We start from the raw sequence: 15,497 nt of genomic DNA, 5'->3' as shown, positions 1-15,497 counted from the left end.
CCGGTGACCTGAGCCTCGCAAACCCTTTGTAATGAGATTTTTATCCAGTCCTTGAATAATTTTTTGTCAGAGTATTTTGTTTTTTTTTGCTTTTCTCTGTTTTTTTTTTTTTTTTTTTTTTCTTTAAAGTTGTGCACACCAGAACTGAACACTGGTCTTGTTCATATTATGTATGTGCAATGCTCTTGCCCTTTCTGTTTGTCCAGGGATTTTCAGTGGCCTATTTTTCTGGCACAGCAAGGAAGCTCATGTTGATTGTTTGCCTAGTATGACTTCTAGATCATTATTGGAGACAGTGCTGAACAAAATACTCTGCTGTTCAGTGGATGTGGCCTGGATCACTGATTCTTAGGGTTTCTAACTTAATTTTCATAAGCTCTTCAAATTAATTTTCTTTGCCCTTTTTATTTATTTTTTTTAATGTGGCTTCAATGCTGCTATAATGGGAATTTTAGAAATAGAAAGAAAAGCTTAAGTCCTCTGCAGTCTTAGTGTGTCAGATATTTTCTTCTGTTTTTGTTTGGTTCCTTTTTATGCCCTACAGTTTTAAGGGAGTAGCAATCCGTGCATCCCCTAGCAGTCCAGGTGATGTGGAGCTATCTAAGGAGGGAACTCAGGCTTTGACTTCTGTCCGACGTGGTACACTGAAGGTTTCACACAGCTCCAGACCCTGCCTGTGACCTCCTGGCCACACTTATCCCCCTGGAGTGACGACCCAAGATGAGCTCCATCAGACACCTGGAGTGGGCACTGCAATGTGGTGCCATCCCAAGGAGCAGTGCATTTCCCAGGAAATGGAGCAGGGTTTGCTGTCCATTCCCTCAGCCTGGTACTGGTCATGGTGCTGCTGGTTTTGGTAGAAAGTGTTTCTTTTCCTCCTCTGCTGGAAGTGGGTGGGGGGACTGGATGTTGGGCTGTTTGCAAGATTTTAGATGTGCTCTGTTGCTGTGCCCCTGTGCCCATTCGGGTGGCTGTAGGGACACAGTTTGGGGTCATTGGGATGGGCTGGCCCAGCCTCATCCCCCGTGGGCTCAGCTGCGAGCAGCACTGGCAGCAACGAGCCATGGAGTGCCCAGGGGCACTGAGCAACACCAAAGGGAGCAGAGGGCACACAGGTGCAGTGCATCACCATGAGGGGATAAAAGGCTGGGCTAAAGAACAAGAGGGGCAGATGCTTGCAGCCTTCTGAAGTGATGTGGTGTTACTCTGTATGGCTTGAAGCCTTCTGATGAGGTATGGTGTTACTGTGTTTGGGGGACTGTTTAAAGCTTTCTAAAATTGTGTGGTGATGCTCTGTGTATTGTGGCCATCTCAACTGTGACAGGTGACCTCCCTTGGATGCTTTTAGCTTTTTACCTTGATTGTGTGTGATTAGCGTCATGTATCAAATAGTGAAAAACCAGTCCATTCTCCCTCAGCTGGTGTTATCTGGGATGAGCCTGGGGTATGCAAAGGTATGTGAGAAAGTGAAGAGATATTTATGACAAAAGGAGAGAGGGAGACCTGCCTTCCAAATATAGGAGCCTTCACAAAAAATACAGAAGACCTGATGTGTACCTACCAGGTAATGCTGGCTCAAGTTCTGGTGTGCTGAAAGGATCATAAATCATGCTTGATTGATCCTGATGCTCTGATGTGCTTCAGGCAGGCCCTGGCAGTGCATGCTGTCTGGAGAGCAGAGAAGAGTGACCAGGCAGTTTGCCAGGAAGGTTTTAATTAGCCTTTAACACGATGGGCTGGATGGCCATTACCAAAAGTCCCTTCCAGTGCTGTTCTGTGCTGCACACACCCTTCCTATGCACCCTGAGCCGTGCCCTGTGTCTGTGCTGGCTCTGGAGGCTGGAGGGCAGTGGGTCAGAGCTGCTGCAGCCTGGAGGAGCAGGCTCCTGTGCAGGGATGGGCAGCGTGGTGCTGATTCTGGGACTTGCTGGAGCGTGAAGCCTGTGAGTAATGGTAATGGGAACGTATTTCAATTTGTAACCCATTCTCCTGTATCAAGATTGGACTACTTCTATTCTGTTCCACATGTGCATCACTTGGGGAAACATGCTGATAGTACTAAATATTTAATTGCTTCTCTTGATTTTATTTGTAAATTAGAATCTAGAGGATCTGTAAGGAAAAAAAAAAAAAACCCAGAGCTTAATTGGACAACATTTTAGAGTCGCTAAAGAAAAGAGAACGTAGCTCTCTAGCTTTTGGAGCTGAGACAAATGCAAACTTATTTATTGATCCATACATATGATATCATATTTTAACTACTGTCTAAACTGGAGGTCATCTCTATACTCGATTGCTTAAGAATCTGTCTATCTTATCACATCTTGTACTCATTTATAGTTGTTTCCATTTCTGGCTTTGTTGGAGAGACAGCTAGTGTTTCAAGCTAAATTAAAATCAATAAGAAGCAATTTCGTTTGTTTTTTAACTACTAGAGCAGACTTTTTTTTTTTTAAGTGAGTCTCTGTATGTTCAACTAAGTCACTTGGTTCTTTCCGTCAAGATAATTGCCAGGCCTCATTAATTCCTAATTTTTGCATATGTAGGAATTGGTTTATTTTCCAATGTACCTAACAAAATGTCAAATATGATTTAAAAATAAGTACTTACTCCAAGTCATCACTGAGAAATAAATGAAGTAAAAAATACTTGACAGTTTGAAGTAGTTTAAAAATATCTTGGGGGCTGTAGTGAATGCTGAGACCCTGGAGTCCTGCACTGGCAAGGTAGCTCAGGCTTTCCCTGGCACATTTGGGCAGTGATCTGCAGGGATGACTTCCAGTGGAAAAAGCAGAGTCTGGGTCTCTGTGCTTTCAGTCTTTGGCCAGGATATTTCTGCATTATGCCAACTCATGTAAGAAGCTGTTGTGTTGTCAGCTGGCTTTTACCCCACAGCCAGCAGATTGCCAGCAATAACAATTACCCTGAGTCAAATTCAACATGGAATTCACAGTGCAGCAGTGCTGGGGCTTCCCAGGTAAGGCAATGGTGAGCCATCATGTAATATTAGAGAAAATACCTGAAGGCTGTGCTCTGATGAAATGTCCAGAAGAGGAAGTGTTGCTGCTCTTGTGAGTTGATCACAGGGTGATCAGGGTGACAAGGAAATCATCCTTGGTGGTTTGCTGGAAAGGTAAATGCCTGTATTTTTGTCAGGTGGTTCTTTGGGTTGCTGTGATCTTGTTCAATGCTTCTTGTAATTTAAGAAATGTTGAAGAATTCCTGGAATGCTTAATTCTGAATACAAGAACCTTTTGCTTGGTCTAAATCTCATTTCCTGTTTGACCTTCTTTTGAAGTGCCTAAGTGTTATGAGATACCTGTTACTTTAATTTCTTGGGTTCATTTTTCTCTCACCTTTTCTTTTCCTTCTGCTTGCTTTGATTCAGATGTGTTCATGTGTTAAGAAGAGGGCAAACCAAGGGCAAAAAAGGCAGATCTGGCTACCTTGGTAATCAAAGCAAGAGCCTGTTCTCTTAAGTTAACAGCTGAAGTAGTGTTTTGTAGGAACAAAACATAATTAGTAACGAGATGACATGATGAAGAGCACATCTCCTTAACCCTTGGAGGCAGCATAGGAGTTGTGTGTGGATTTCTTGAATTTGGTAACAAAACAGCAACAGCTAATTAGTTACTAATAACTTAAAACCACACAGCAATTCATGTTTATGTGCCAAGAAACCAGCTGTGTTTAAAAATCCATAAGCACACCTGGGATCCAGGGATGTAAGGTAAAAGTGACTTGTCCATACTCCAGTGACACCTACCTTAAGTGAATCCCAAGCCATGGCTCAGTGTAAGGACTAATACATCACAGCACAAACAGATGCTCTGCCAAAAAGGTAATTAATACTTCATGTCAAGCACTATCTGCATGTACTGTTTTCCCTATTTCATGCTATTAAGCAGTGTGACCTTTATCAAGAATTAGTTTCCAAGGTGAAAACCAACTTAGGAAGAAAATGAACTTTTTTCATTGGCTCTGAGGAGTGTTATAATTTCACAGTAGTCTTGATTACACCTTCACACTGTACACTTCTGACTTCTGTCTTGATCAATGACTCTTCATTCCTGCAGTTTGAGATTGCATTCCCCCCTTCACTTCTGTATTTTGGAAACACAATCAGGCATTTTGGGTGCAGAGGCAGATGAGGTCAATGAGTTGTTACTCACTATCAATGAGAAACAACTCCAACTTGTCTTATTTGCACCCTATTAGTAACAAGTTCCCTTGCTAAAAAGCTGAAGAGCAGGACAGAATTATTGATGTGCCTGACAGCTGTGCTTTCAGTTGAACTGAGGCTGTGAGCCCTTCATTTGTATAATGAAGCAGAGCTCTTTCTTTGCAAAACCAGATGTTTCTAAACTATGTACATTATGAGACGTAGGCCTTGCAGTTTGATTTTTACAGTCTCTCTGCTTCTGGTTTGCCTTTTTGCTTCTCTTTGTGTAGTAAAGGCCATCCTGGAGTTTGCTGCTTTCAGTTGGATTCATTGGACATTGTGTTGAAGCATGTGGGCCTTACTGAAAGTGTTTTTTCTTGGTGAGGTGGACATGAAATACATGGCTTTGGTGAACACATTTCCACTGGCTGGCTGGGGAATGCAGTACTGGGTAGAATCAAGGATCAAAGCCAGGAGTAGTGTCCTGCCTGCTCTGGAAAGCTGATCAGCTATCCAGTGCTTCCCTTGGTGCCTTTCGCTGACTTTTGTGATTGATACAAGCAGCATCAGCAAAAACTGGAGCTTCCTGCCTGCCCTTGCTGTCTGTAGACACGTGCTCTGTGAGAGGCCTGCTCACTGTTTGTGTTTCATGATGTGACTCTGCTGTCCTGCCTTCCAGGATGACACTGCAGTGGTGCCAAGGCGGCTGTAAGGAGCTAATTCTGTGGGTTTGGATGTATAACCAAAAAGAGCTCCAGAGACCTTTCAGCTGGACTTCTAAGGATAATGCAGTGTTAGTGTCTTGAGTATTTGCAGCATCTCATAGAAATACCTTAGACTGAAGAATTGTATATTATTCAGAACTATCAAGAGCTTCAGAGAGCTGCTTTGCTATTTTTGTCCTTTCTTGTCTGTCTTCCACTAATGGCTTGCTCTGATGGTCCCTGCTCTGTGGTTCTGATTGTTTGCCATGTGGGTTCCTGAGGCTTGCAAAACCTTGGCTGCAAAACCAAAACCCAGCAGGAGGTGCAGTGCTGCCTTCCTGAGCACTGAGCTGGCCTTGCTGTGGGCATTGGCCTCCCATCTGCAGGAGCCCTCCCGTTGGGACTGGGGGCTCCTTTCTTTGCCCTGTTCCTCTCTGGTGCAGCTGGGCTTTTACACTCAGCAGGGTTTGCTGTGCAGCCCGTGGGTGGGCTGCAGGAGGAGTTTGGGTTCCTGGGTGTGTGAGTAGCTGTGTCATCCATCCCCCAGGAGCTGAGCAGTTGGAGAACTTTTCCAGACACCTGGACCTGATTTCTCAGAAATTTATCATCTCTGGGAAGGAGGATGCTCTGATGCTCTTGGATCACTGTCTGAGAACAGGTTTCTTCTAATAGTGAAGCAGTAGGTGGAATATGGAACAGAACAAATATTCAGCAGATATTGCAGTAGTAGAGTAGAAGTGATTTTTCACTGGGGCTCATAATGTGTGTCTGAATCCATGATTAGAGACACCATCACATAATCAGTTTGGCTTTTTTTTTTTTTTTTAGTATAGTCCTGTCCAACCAAGTAACGAGGCTGTTTTATAGGGCAGGAAACCTCTTTGGTGTGTGATACTGAAGGCAGATGGCCTTGTGATTCCTTCGGCTGGTGTTGTCTTTTGTTGTTACTTTTATGTTGAGTTTGAAGCCAGAATTCTAAGTGTCCAAATAAAAACTGGTAACACGTGTTAATTTTGCACCAGGGTTGAAATGGTGGAGAAAGGCTACATTACCTAGAAACAGGTAGTTGAGTACACAGGACTATTGGTTTTGGTCTTGAAAAAAGTCCCCCTTCAGGCAGTGGGGATTTCTACCTTGAGTGTGATGGTGCAACATCAGATGAAATCTGACTGGTGAATGATTTATTGCAATGTTGACAAGAAAAAACGTATCTACCACAGGCTGCGTTGATAGAGGACAATGATATTTCATTGCAGTTTCTTCCCTGAAAAGCTACAGTGGCATTGATGTTTTATAGTTTACATGTTGCTTCATCAGTTTGGGCAGCTCGTGTCATGGAAGGGAAATGTGTGGAGATTGCTTGTTTTCAAACACTGATGCCTATGGACACGTTTTTTGCAATGAGGGAAAGCAGTGAAGAAACAAGCTATTTGGACAATCATGTTCACAGCCAGATTTCTCCCTTTTTCTGTCTAGGCTCTATTTTGCCAACTATACATTTTCTTTAGTGTTTCAAGAAAAAGCAGTAGAAACAGTGTCTGTGTAAAATACACACTGGTGTTCTAAAATCAGTTTAACATGTATTTTAATCTAAACTTCAGCTATATTTTTCTTTGCCACTCCTTTCCTAGTTCCTGTCTGTTTGGTGCCATCCCAGGGGTGTTCGTGAGGCCCAGAATTCTCACTGTGGAATATGGGAGAATTCTGCAAGTGCCAATTAAAAGGAAATTGCATGGCATATTATACCAGATCATAGGTGATTTGCTCAAGCATAAACAAGTTGAAAGGTCCTGATGTTAATTTTGTGGGGAAAAAGTCTGAACTCTACCATGATTATGGGAGACTTTGTACTGGAGAATCTTAGTGGTGTCCTGGTTTGAATCTTACTGTGAAGAAAGCACACCTTGAAGAGTGGTGGGCTGTGTTGGCCCTGAAGATCTCAGTGTCTCCTGATGTTCCCATATCCCTGAGAAGGGCACCAGTGCACTGGGCTGGAGCTGTTCTTTGAGGTGATAAAGCTGAACAAACATGCTTAAAATTACCTTCTTAAGTTGGCTTGTGTGTAACCAGCACTTCTCAGAGCACAGTCTGCATTTCTATCAGTTCCAGGATGTTGAACCTGGTTGAATTGCTCTAGCTTTTATTTCTGGGGTTGGATCTGACAGCCACAGAACAGCTGAATGTGATACCCCCTCCTTGCAGTGAAGACCAGTGTGACCCCATCACACCTGTGACTGGCAAACTGGACTCCTCTGCTCTCCTGTTGATCAAAGTCACTCCTGTTTAGAAGCAATTAAATTTAATTAAATTTGAACTATTTGGACTATGTTCTTCACAGTATACTCATAAAACAGAGTCTGTTCTGGTGCTTTATGTTCCTGTGTCTTGTGTGTTTGGATGAGAAGCTCCGAGTAGGTGGCTGTGCTTTCTCCCTCCCAGACTCTGGCTCAGCAGGGTGCTGGCAAAGTATTTGGTGGTGCTTTCAAGACTTGCTGGACAAGGATGAGCAGGTGTGTGCCCAGGTAAATGCAACCCAGGCTGACCGACCCAGGATGGCTTCTCACTCTTCTGGCAAGGGAGGAGGTCAGTTTTCTGTGCTGCATCTTGCTGTGCTTAGCTCAGCTGAGGTATCAAATAGCCAGATTTCCTCCTGCTCTAATCTTGTAACGACAGCATGAGAGAGCAGCCAGGCCTTTTTGCCCTGGCAGTTGTAGGTGCAGGTGTCAGCCTGCCTGATTTCTCCGCTTGGGAAGCAAGACAAGGAGAAGTTTGTGCGCACAGCAACAGCTTGAACTGCGTGGATCCAAGGTAGCTTGGGAGGACTCTGGTATCTTTGTGGGCAATGCCAGCAGATGTCCGTAGGGGTCCCAATGTCTTGTAGTGCTCAGTATGAGTACACTGACAGTGAAGAAGGGAAGGTGTGTATTCTCCAGGGAGCCTTTTTTTGTTCCCTTTAATGGCTTGGATTCCTTTTGGACACACCTGTCTTATCAGACCATGCTACACTGGAGAATAAAGGAGCCTTTCCAAAGTGTTATCTGAGGTTCTCTGACCAAGGGGATGCTACAGCTACACCTACACCTTTCAGCTTCTCTAAGGTTGGCTACAGCATGAATCTGGTTTGCTCTGGAGGTTCATAATTATGAAATCAGTATTGGTACTGAGCTGGTGGAATTTTTCAAAAAGGACAAATAGCAGTAGTCTTTCCATTTCTCTTTAATCAGATAACCTCTTCTGAGAGAGGCTGTGAGCTGGTAAACTGATATGCAGTGCCTGAGACAGATCAAAAATGATACAGCTGCAAATTACTGATTAGTTTCTGAAAAAGCAGTTCTTTGTGGTGTGTAAAATAAATTGTTTCTGTGTGATGGTATTGGGATGCTGTTGATCATGCTATAACCATCTTCACAAGGCTGAGTTTTCATTTTAAAAGGCCTCATTGTCTGTTAAATATTTGGGCATTCATATTCCCCCAGAGTTGATCAACTATTTGAAATGCATTATCTCACAGTGCTGCCACAATTAAAGAATGGCATGCTCAGGTGAAAGGGTTTGTCTGTTTCATAGATTGGAGAGATATGCTCAGTGAAAATGAACATCCTCCCAAGGTTAAATTAGCTATTTAAAGCTCCTCCAATTACAATCTTGGATAGAAGGATTTTTTTTTTTTTACATGGATAAGAGTTAGCAGAGGACAAATGACATAATTGGAGGGGGAGACAGAGACTTCATACGTGCTTTCTTCTGAAAGAGTGAGAGGGAATAGACAATGCCAGGAAACTGCCTCAGATCTTAGTCCTTTCTGGTTGCTGGTCTCTCAAGCAGTCTTTCCAGGTTGGGAAAGAAAGAAAAAAGAGTAAGTGCTTGTGTAAAAAATGTCCTGTGACTTCTCCCAGGTGTGCTATGTGGGGCTTGATGCTATCTGGCCTTTTTTACAAAAAAGTGACTCTCATATTGGGATATATAAATGGTCTACTTTTGCTCACAAATAGCACAGGAGAATGTATTAGCTGGTGAGCTGAACTGACATACTCCTTTGTGCACAAGTTATAGCAACTTAAATGAAAATTACACTCATAGAAAGAGAATGCACTCTGTTTAAATTAGATAAGGAGATTATGACAGAAAAAAATCATTGAATAAAGAGGGTTTTAAACTAGCCACTGAAATAAATGCATGACTTCAAACTTTGTCCTGCCAGAATTTATTAATAAAGCACAATGAGGCTTTTGGAATACAATGAAGACCTCTTCCTTTGAAGGTTACAGTGTAATTTGTGTAATTGTGTTTGTATAATTTGACTTCAAGATCTGTCCTTGTAATTTGGTAAACTGCAGATCTTGCTGCAATCTGCTGCATTTTTCTTGTGCCTCACATTGACACGTCTAATTGCCTCATAAGTATATACTCTGTTTAAAGCCATTGCACTGCCCTCTGGACCTTGAAAAATTCATCTTCTGCTGTGTAATGATAATCTGTGTGTGGATCTTATCTGTGCAGCATCTGGCCACCTTTGCTTGCTCCCTTGCTGAGCACACACAGCTAATTGCCATCCTGAATAACCTCGGTTTACGACCACACAGCTGAAGGGAGCTTGCTGTATGATGCCTTAATTTCTCCCAGCTGCAGAATGCCTTCTCTTGGCAGGGGAGCCAGAACACGGAGTCACAGCATCTTCTTGGAGCTGGCTGATCCTCGCTGAGAAATCCCCCCTCGTTGTGTGTGTGTGGCACAGTTTCAGCTGGTCCTGTGCTCCGTGCGTTTCCTGCTGGAACGGGCTGTGAGTGGCTTTGGGCAAGGTAGTGATTGGTGAGGGTAGGATGTGTAATTCTGAATGTATTATTCTCATGATGCTCTTAGTAAATGGGTTTTATACTCTTGGGTCTTCTCAAGGTGTGGACTTTGAAAAAAAGTTACTGTTTTGGTGCTACTTTGTTGCTGAATTCCTTTGAAATCAACAGACTGTGTAGGCAAACAATTCACGTTCTAAGGCGTTAATGCTTTGGGTTTGTTCGCTTGGAGAGTCTGAGTTCGCTCTTGGCTGATGAAGCAGGGAGAAATTTTAAATCTGGGGTAAGAGTTCAAAACACTGCTGAGGGAGATAAAGCCAAATTGGATCAGAGATGCCTGTGGGAGAGTCGAGGGCAGAGTCGTGTTGAGGAGTTGAGTCACTGAACTGAGTGCAGGCAAAGCTCATTTAGAGATGGGGTTTTGTTGTGTTACAGTCATTTCTCCAATGGCTTTACACAGCAGGGCCTGAAGAAATGGCTGTTGTCAAAACCACTGGAAACTTAAAATGTCTTTGAATCTTAAAATTACAGTGTTGTTTTTTTTTCTAATTATTTAGGAAAGACACCTCTTCACATATGTATTGATTCTCAAATGAATGGTATGAGACTTGAAAAGAAACTGTGTAATTTACAACTTATTTCTGCATCCTTGGATTGAAATATGTGTAGAGTTCAGAGCAGAAGATGTTGAGTGAAGTTATACAAGCTTAATAAAAATAAACCTATACATGACTTTGCATAAATGGAGGAAAAATCAAAGGACTAACGAATTTGCATAGATAACATTTGAATTGTTAATTCATATTGCACTTCATTGCAAGGATGTAATTTTTAATTAAGAATAAAATGTGGTAGATATTTTAAATGGGAAATGATTATAATTGCAGATGGAAATTGAGGTAATGAGAACTGGTTTAATTAATTGTTAACATTTTTCTATTTCACTTTTTTTTAAGGCTTGTGGTCTGTGGACATGGCATTTGTTTTGTAGATGTGTTTATTTAAACATACAATGATTAAGGCATGAAATCTTGGCAGCAAACACAGTTTTGGTCTTAAGTTGTGTGTGTTGCTTGGGTGGATGGACATTGGGGAATCTTGTTAGCCTGATTGTGATGTTGGTAGGATTGGTATGAAAATGAGGTATAAAAACTATTTCCAAAATATCCTTTTTAAGCCATAATTATCTATGTGGATTTCACAGATGATACAAATACTTCACTGGAGACATTGAGGTTGTGTTTGTCTCCCGTAACCTTTGCCTTTAAAGTTCCCCATTGATGGATATGACGGCATTAACCTGAACTCCCCAAGACTTTGTGGCTCTGTTGTGCTCAGCCTGTGATTTCCTGGCATGGCCCTTCGGGAAGCTGTGGGCAGCTCTGGTAGAGCTGAGCAGATCCTGCCTGCTGGGGAGGGAAGGAGAACCTGAGTGAGCAGCTCCTGACATCAAAAATCCTACGTGTGTGGGGGAGGCTTCCTGCAGCTCTGCGGAGCAGTGTGCAGGCAGGGAAGGAATGAAGATGGTGCTGCTGGAGGCAGAGAAGCTCCAGGTGTGTGCTGGAGCAGCCCTGCTGCTGTGCTGTGCCCAAGGGTATTTCACACAGCCTGCTCGGGGCACCGCTGGATGCCCCCACTGCTGGAGGAGGGCCCCGTGTGCACACCAGACACTTCACCATTTCTTCTTGTCAAGGTCTCTGAAGATTTACAGCCTTCTTTTTAGGGAAATGCAGCGTGAAAACTTACAGAACAACCATTTCCTATTCAGATTGCTGTGACACTGAGGTAAAGAAAATACTTGAGTAGATTCCTTAGAAGAGAGGCACTTCTGCCATTTGAAAACTTGGTAAACTTATTTATCAAGCTTAGAGCTCTGTGTTCAAAAAGGATTTTGAAGTGAACAAAATTAGTGTTGCCACTTATGTTAAGAAGCACATATGAAGTCTCTGTCATCTTTGGTTGCAGAGGGACTTGGAGAAAACTACAATTAGCACTAATTGGCATTGTGTCTGAATCTTCTGTCTGTTGGTGTGAGAATGGACCCTTGAAATGATTGGCAGGAACTACCTGCCTGCTCTAATTCCCTCAAGAGCTGTTCTGTTGCATTGCAGCCCATCACAAATGAAATGAGTGTTTACCAGAAGTGGCCAGCTAACACGTGCCTGAATTATCCATGCAGCACAGATGCTGAAATTCAGTGCCAGTTACTGAATGTACTGGTACCTGTAATAATGATGGAGTACATTTTTTTTTTTTCTGACAAGTCTAGAGTTTTGACTCCTGCAGACATCATTACTCTGTGATGCTCCACAGAATGGGTGGAAGGGATTTGGCACACCAAGCAGTTGTCTTAACGTTTCCAGTATGTGGGGGTATTTTTTATTTTTTTGGATTTTTTTGCCTTGTCACTTGGAAAGCAGCATTGCACCTGAAATCTAGCTTGTTATCCATGTTGGTCATGGGAAAAATTTTACCAAATTAGATAAAAACTACATATGTAGAAAGACACATCCCTGCTTGGTTTTGGGAAAATATAATAGAAACCTAAAGAGTAAACTAATATTCAGTAAAATGATGAAAGAATTTACTTGAATGGCAATGTAGTGGGGTTTTTTTCCCCCATCTGAAGTGTGCAACCAGAGATATGAAGTATGTTAATGTCACTAGGGTAATACACAGCTGATAGCAGTCCAGTCATTTGCATTTTTACCCCTTCCTTGTGTTTCTTTTTTTCCCCCTGAAGCACATGTGTTGGGAATTGAAAATGCAGTTTGCCTATTTTATACTGGCAGTAATCTTTCAATTTTTTTAATGTAAAAAATGAGTCCACAAACATGAGCAGCCACTGATGTATGGGGCTATTGATGGAAATTGAATTTGCAAAGGGAAAATGGGATTTGGTTGTAGTCTGAAATGATAATGATGTAGCCCAAATGGATTTGTAATGGTCATTCATTCATTTTTTCTGCAATTTTGTGGTTTGACAAAACATTGATGCAGGTGACTATGAAAGTAGTCCAGGTTCACTCTGTGTGGGAGTAACTAGCTAATGGCAAATAAGAGTATGCAAAGTCTGAGCTTGAGCCTGTGCCCACAGACTTCAATAGTGGAAGGATGGGATGCTGTGATTTATTTTACTAAGAGGGGAAAAGTGGTTGGGGTAGTGCTTCTTTGAGATCTAAGAACTAATGGAAGCAAAACGTACCTTGACATAACTCTTAAAAATGTATGGATTTGTAGGGTCAACCTAGTGAGTGCTTTATGTAGCACAACAAATGTGTGAGAGACTTTGCACCGTGTCTGGGTAAGCACAGACCTGGCCCTGAAGAATTTCAAGTCCAGCTATGCTTAAATTACTGTGCATTGTATTGAGCTGCTGGGTTCCTGTAAGCTCTACCTGTGTGACAATCCCCACCAGCCTATAGCCTGAATTTGGGGCTGCCAGTGGACTGCAGGATTTATTTTCTTTTTATATCCTGGGTGTAGTTTTATGTCCCTTATGATAACATCTGTATTGTTCTGATTTCAGTGGAGCTCTGTCTTCCCGCCTGTGAAAGCAAAAGAATGACAAGCCAGCGTTCATATGGTCAGAATAAACTGGTGGTGACAGGAAAATGATAATTTAATGGTGTGGATGGATGTTTGGCTTTGTTTTCTTCTTGTTTCTATTTTTTCCTTCTTTTTATAGACCAGTGAACGTCACACTTTTAAACTGCCTTCCATTTTAACCAGAGTATAGTCCTTGCTAAATGTTGTATAATTTAAAAGTATGAATAGAAGTAATTATGGAGTATGGGAAAAAGTGCTTCTGGCTTTATAAATATATCCCTTTTTATAAATTCTTTCCATTTAAAATCATTACAGCCAGTGGTTGAGATGCAGAGGCCCATGTGTACATGCCCATGTAATGGACTCTGATGGACTCTCTGGTTCCTTCCAGTGCAGAACATTCTGTGAATCTGCTCTCCAGCTGCAGGAAACAGAAGGGGAGCACGTGGGGAAAACAGGGCACTGATTTACCTGTAGTTAGCATTGCCCCTGTTTTCATCATGTCACTGATTAAAGCTGGAGCTTTCTGGCCAAGAGCTTGGCTGTAATGCTCTGGAGCCCTGGTGGGGCTGTGCTGGGGGGAGCAGGGCTGGCTGGAGCTGCAGGAAACTGCCCATTGTGAGCAGGATCCCTCAAGTATTTCCTGCAGTGTAACTCCAGCTGCTTTGGCTACAGGCCTTATTGCCTTTGTACTTCTTGATTTTTCTTTTTTTTTTTTTTTTTTTTTTTTTTGTAGCCACTCCATGAACGGTCCCGATGCAGAAAAGGCTGTGAGCATCCTAAATCTGTTTATTTTAATTGGCTTTGCTATCCTGAGAAGCTCAGGGCAGAAAGAGCCCTGAGCCTGAGGTGGCTCAGAAGGCTGTGGGTGGGGTTTGGTTTGTTTAAATTTCAGTGTTTGGAAGCTGCTGGTTTGTTTTAGAGCCAAGCAAGCTGGATTCGTTGGCCATCCCATTTGGGTGAACAGTTTGGGGCAGAGACTGCTCCTCTGTCAGCATCTGCAGACTTTCCCAAAGCCTGGAGTACTGCAGTACTATAAATAGCATTAAGGGACAGCACTTCTCCCTATCTCCTTCCTCTGTGAATGGCAGCAGCTTTTTATTGTTGTTGTTTTCCATAATTTAGGATTGGCTGCTAAACAGGCTGATTTCTTCCCATGATACAATAATTCATGTTTCTGAAGCTGAGGTGTGAGACAACCCAGACTGTGATATCCCAGAATGGGTAATGTTGAAAGATTTGCACCTTTGACAAAATTAATCTCAGAGGGAGGTGACCCCCTAAAAGGTCATTTTGCAGTTTCACCCTGGTGCTGTGAAAGGCCAGGTGCCAGCAGCTGTGGAGTGGAGCTGACACAGGGTTTGTGGGGTCCCTTCAGCAGCAGCAGAGATGCAGAACTCAAGGTAAAACCAGCCTGCAGGCAGCCTGTGTGACATTTTGACTTTGTGCTCAAGTCACAGACAAATAAACGTGGGTAGAACCATTGTTGACTTTGGAGCAGGAGCTGTTAGCCAAGGTAGCAGAGACTCCTCTTCATACTGTGAAGTTTCATGCTCTGTGCCCAGCTGGGTGTGTGAGGCTGCAGCCATCAGTGCTTTTGGTTTAATGCTGTGCTCTTTTTATATTGACTCAACAACCCATTTTTACTTCTTGGCTTTAACTCAGGAACATGCTTAAACATGAACTTAACTCTTGAATTCTTTAAATGTGTTATTGAATTGGAGCCAAAATGGTGAAAGTGAGAAGTTTCTCACTAAGATAAATTACTGGGGTTTTTGTTTTGTTTGTTTTTCAAAAACTATTAGTAAATTTTTTTGAAAGCCAAGTAGGTGATTTATTGCTTGGTGTTTCCCTTTTAGTTTGCAAAATGCTCATCTGTTGCTCTTACAATTTGCTGCATGTACAGCTCAAATGTCCTTTCCTGCTAAGGTGAGGAAATTGCTGCATTAGTGCATCCAAATTTCCTTGGGTCCAAGTCCTGTGAAGTCTCTGAGTGAGGTTGGTTTCTCTCCTGTCTCCTGCAATTCTGTAGAGGCCCACACTGCTGCAGCTCTATTATGAAATGTTTTGCTGATACTTTATTAATAACATGAAATTGTCAAATGTAGCCCAGTAATGTTTTGGTTGATCAATGGGGGTGTTTTTTATAGTGTATCTATATATGTGCAGATGTTTGATTTGAATACTTTCCTTCAATGGCCCCGGGTTTCAGTTGTTTTACTGGAAGTACAAAGTATTTTTTGTCTTCTCCTTACTTAGCACCCACATAAAACATTATGTTCATGAAACATT

At 42.4% G+C, this 15,497-nt stretch overlaps 1 protein-coding gene across 1 annotated transcript in view; it reads left to right on the top strand.

Moving 5' to 3' along the window:
• The first annotated feature begins 1,924 nt into the window (after positions 1-1,924).
• Positions 1,925-15,497, top strand: part of PTPRG (protein tyrosine phosphatase receptor type G) — a 382,051-nt gene continuing 368,478 nt past the window's right edge. The window contains exon 1 of the mRNA XM_041461824.1: positions 1,925-1,943. The gene's annotated coding sequence lies outside the window, so the exon portion shown is untranslated. The remainder of the gene's footprint in view (positions 1,944-15,497) is intronic.

This window comes from Pyrgilauda ruficollis, unplaced genomic scaffold (assembly GCF_017590135.1).
Source record: "Pyrgilauda ruficollis isolate IOZ18807 unplaced genomic scaffold, ASM1759013v1 scaffold10, whole genome shotgun sequence".
Classification (NCBI taxonomy): Eukaryota; Metazoa; Chordata; class Aves; order Passeriformes; family Passeridae; genus Pyrgilauda; species Pyrgilauda ruficollis.
The sequence above is the reverse complement of the archived record's forward strand: the minus strand, read 5'-3'. Positions and strand labels throughout refer to the sequence as shown.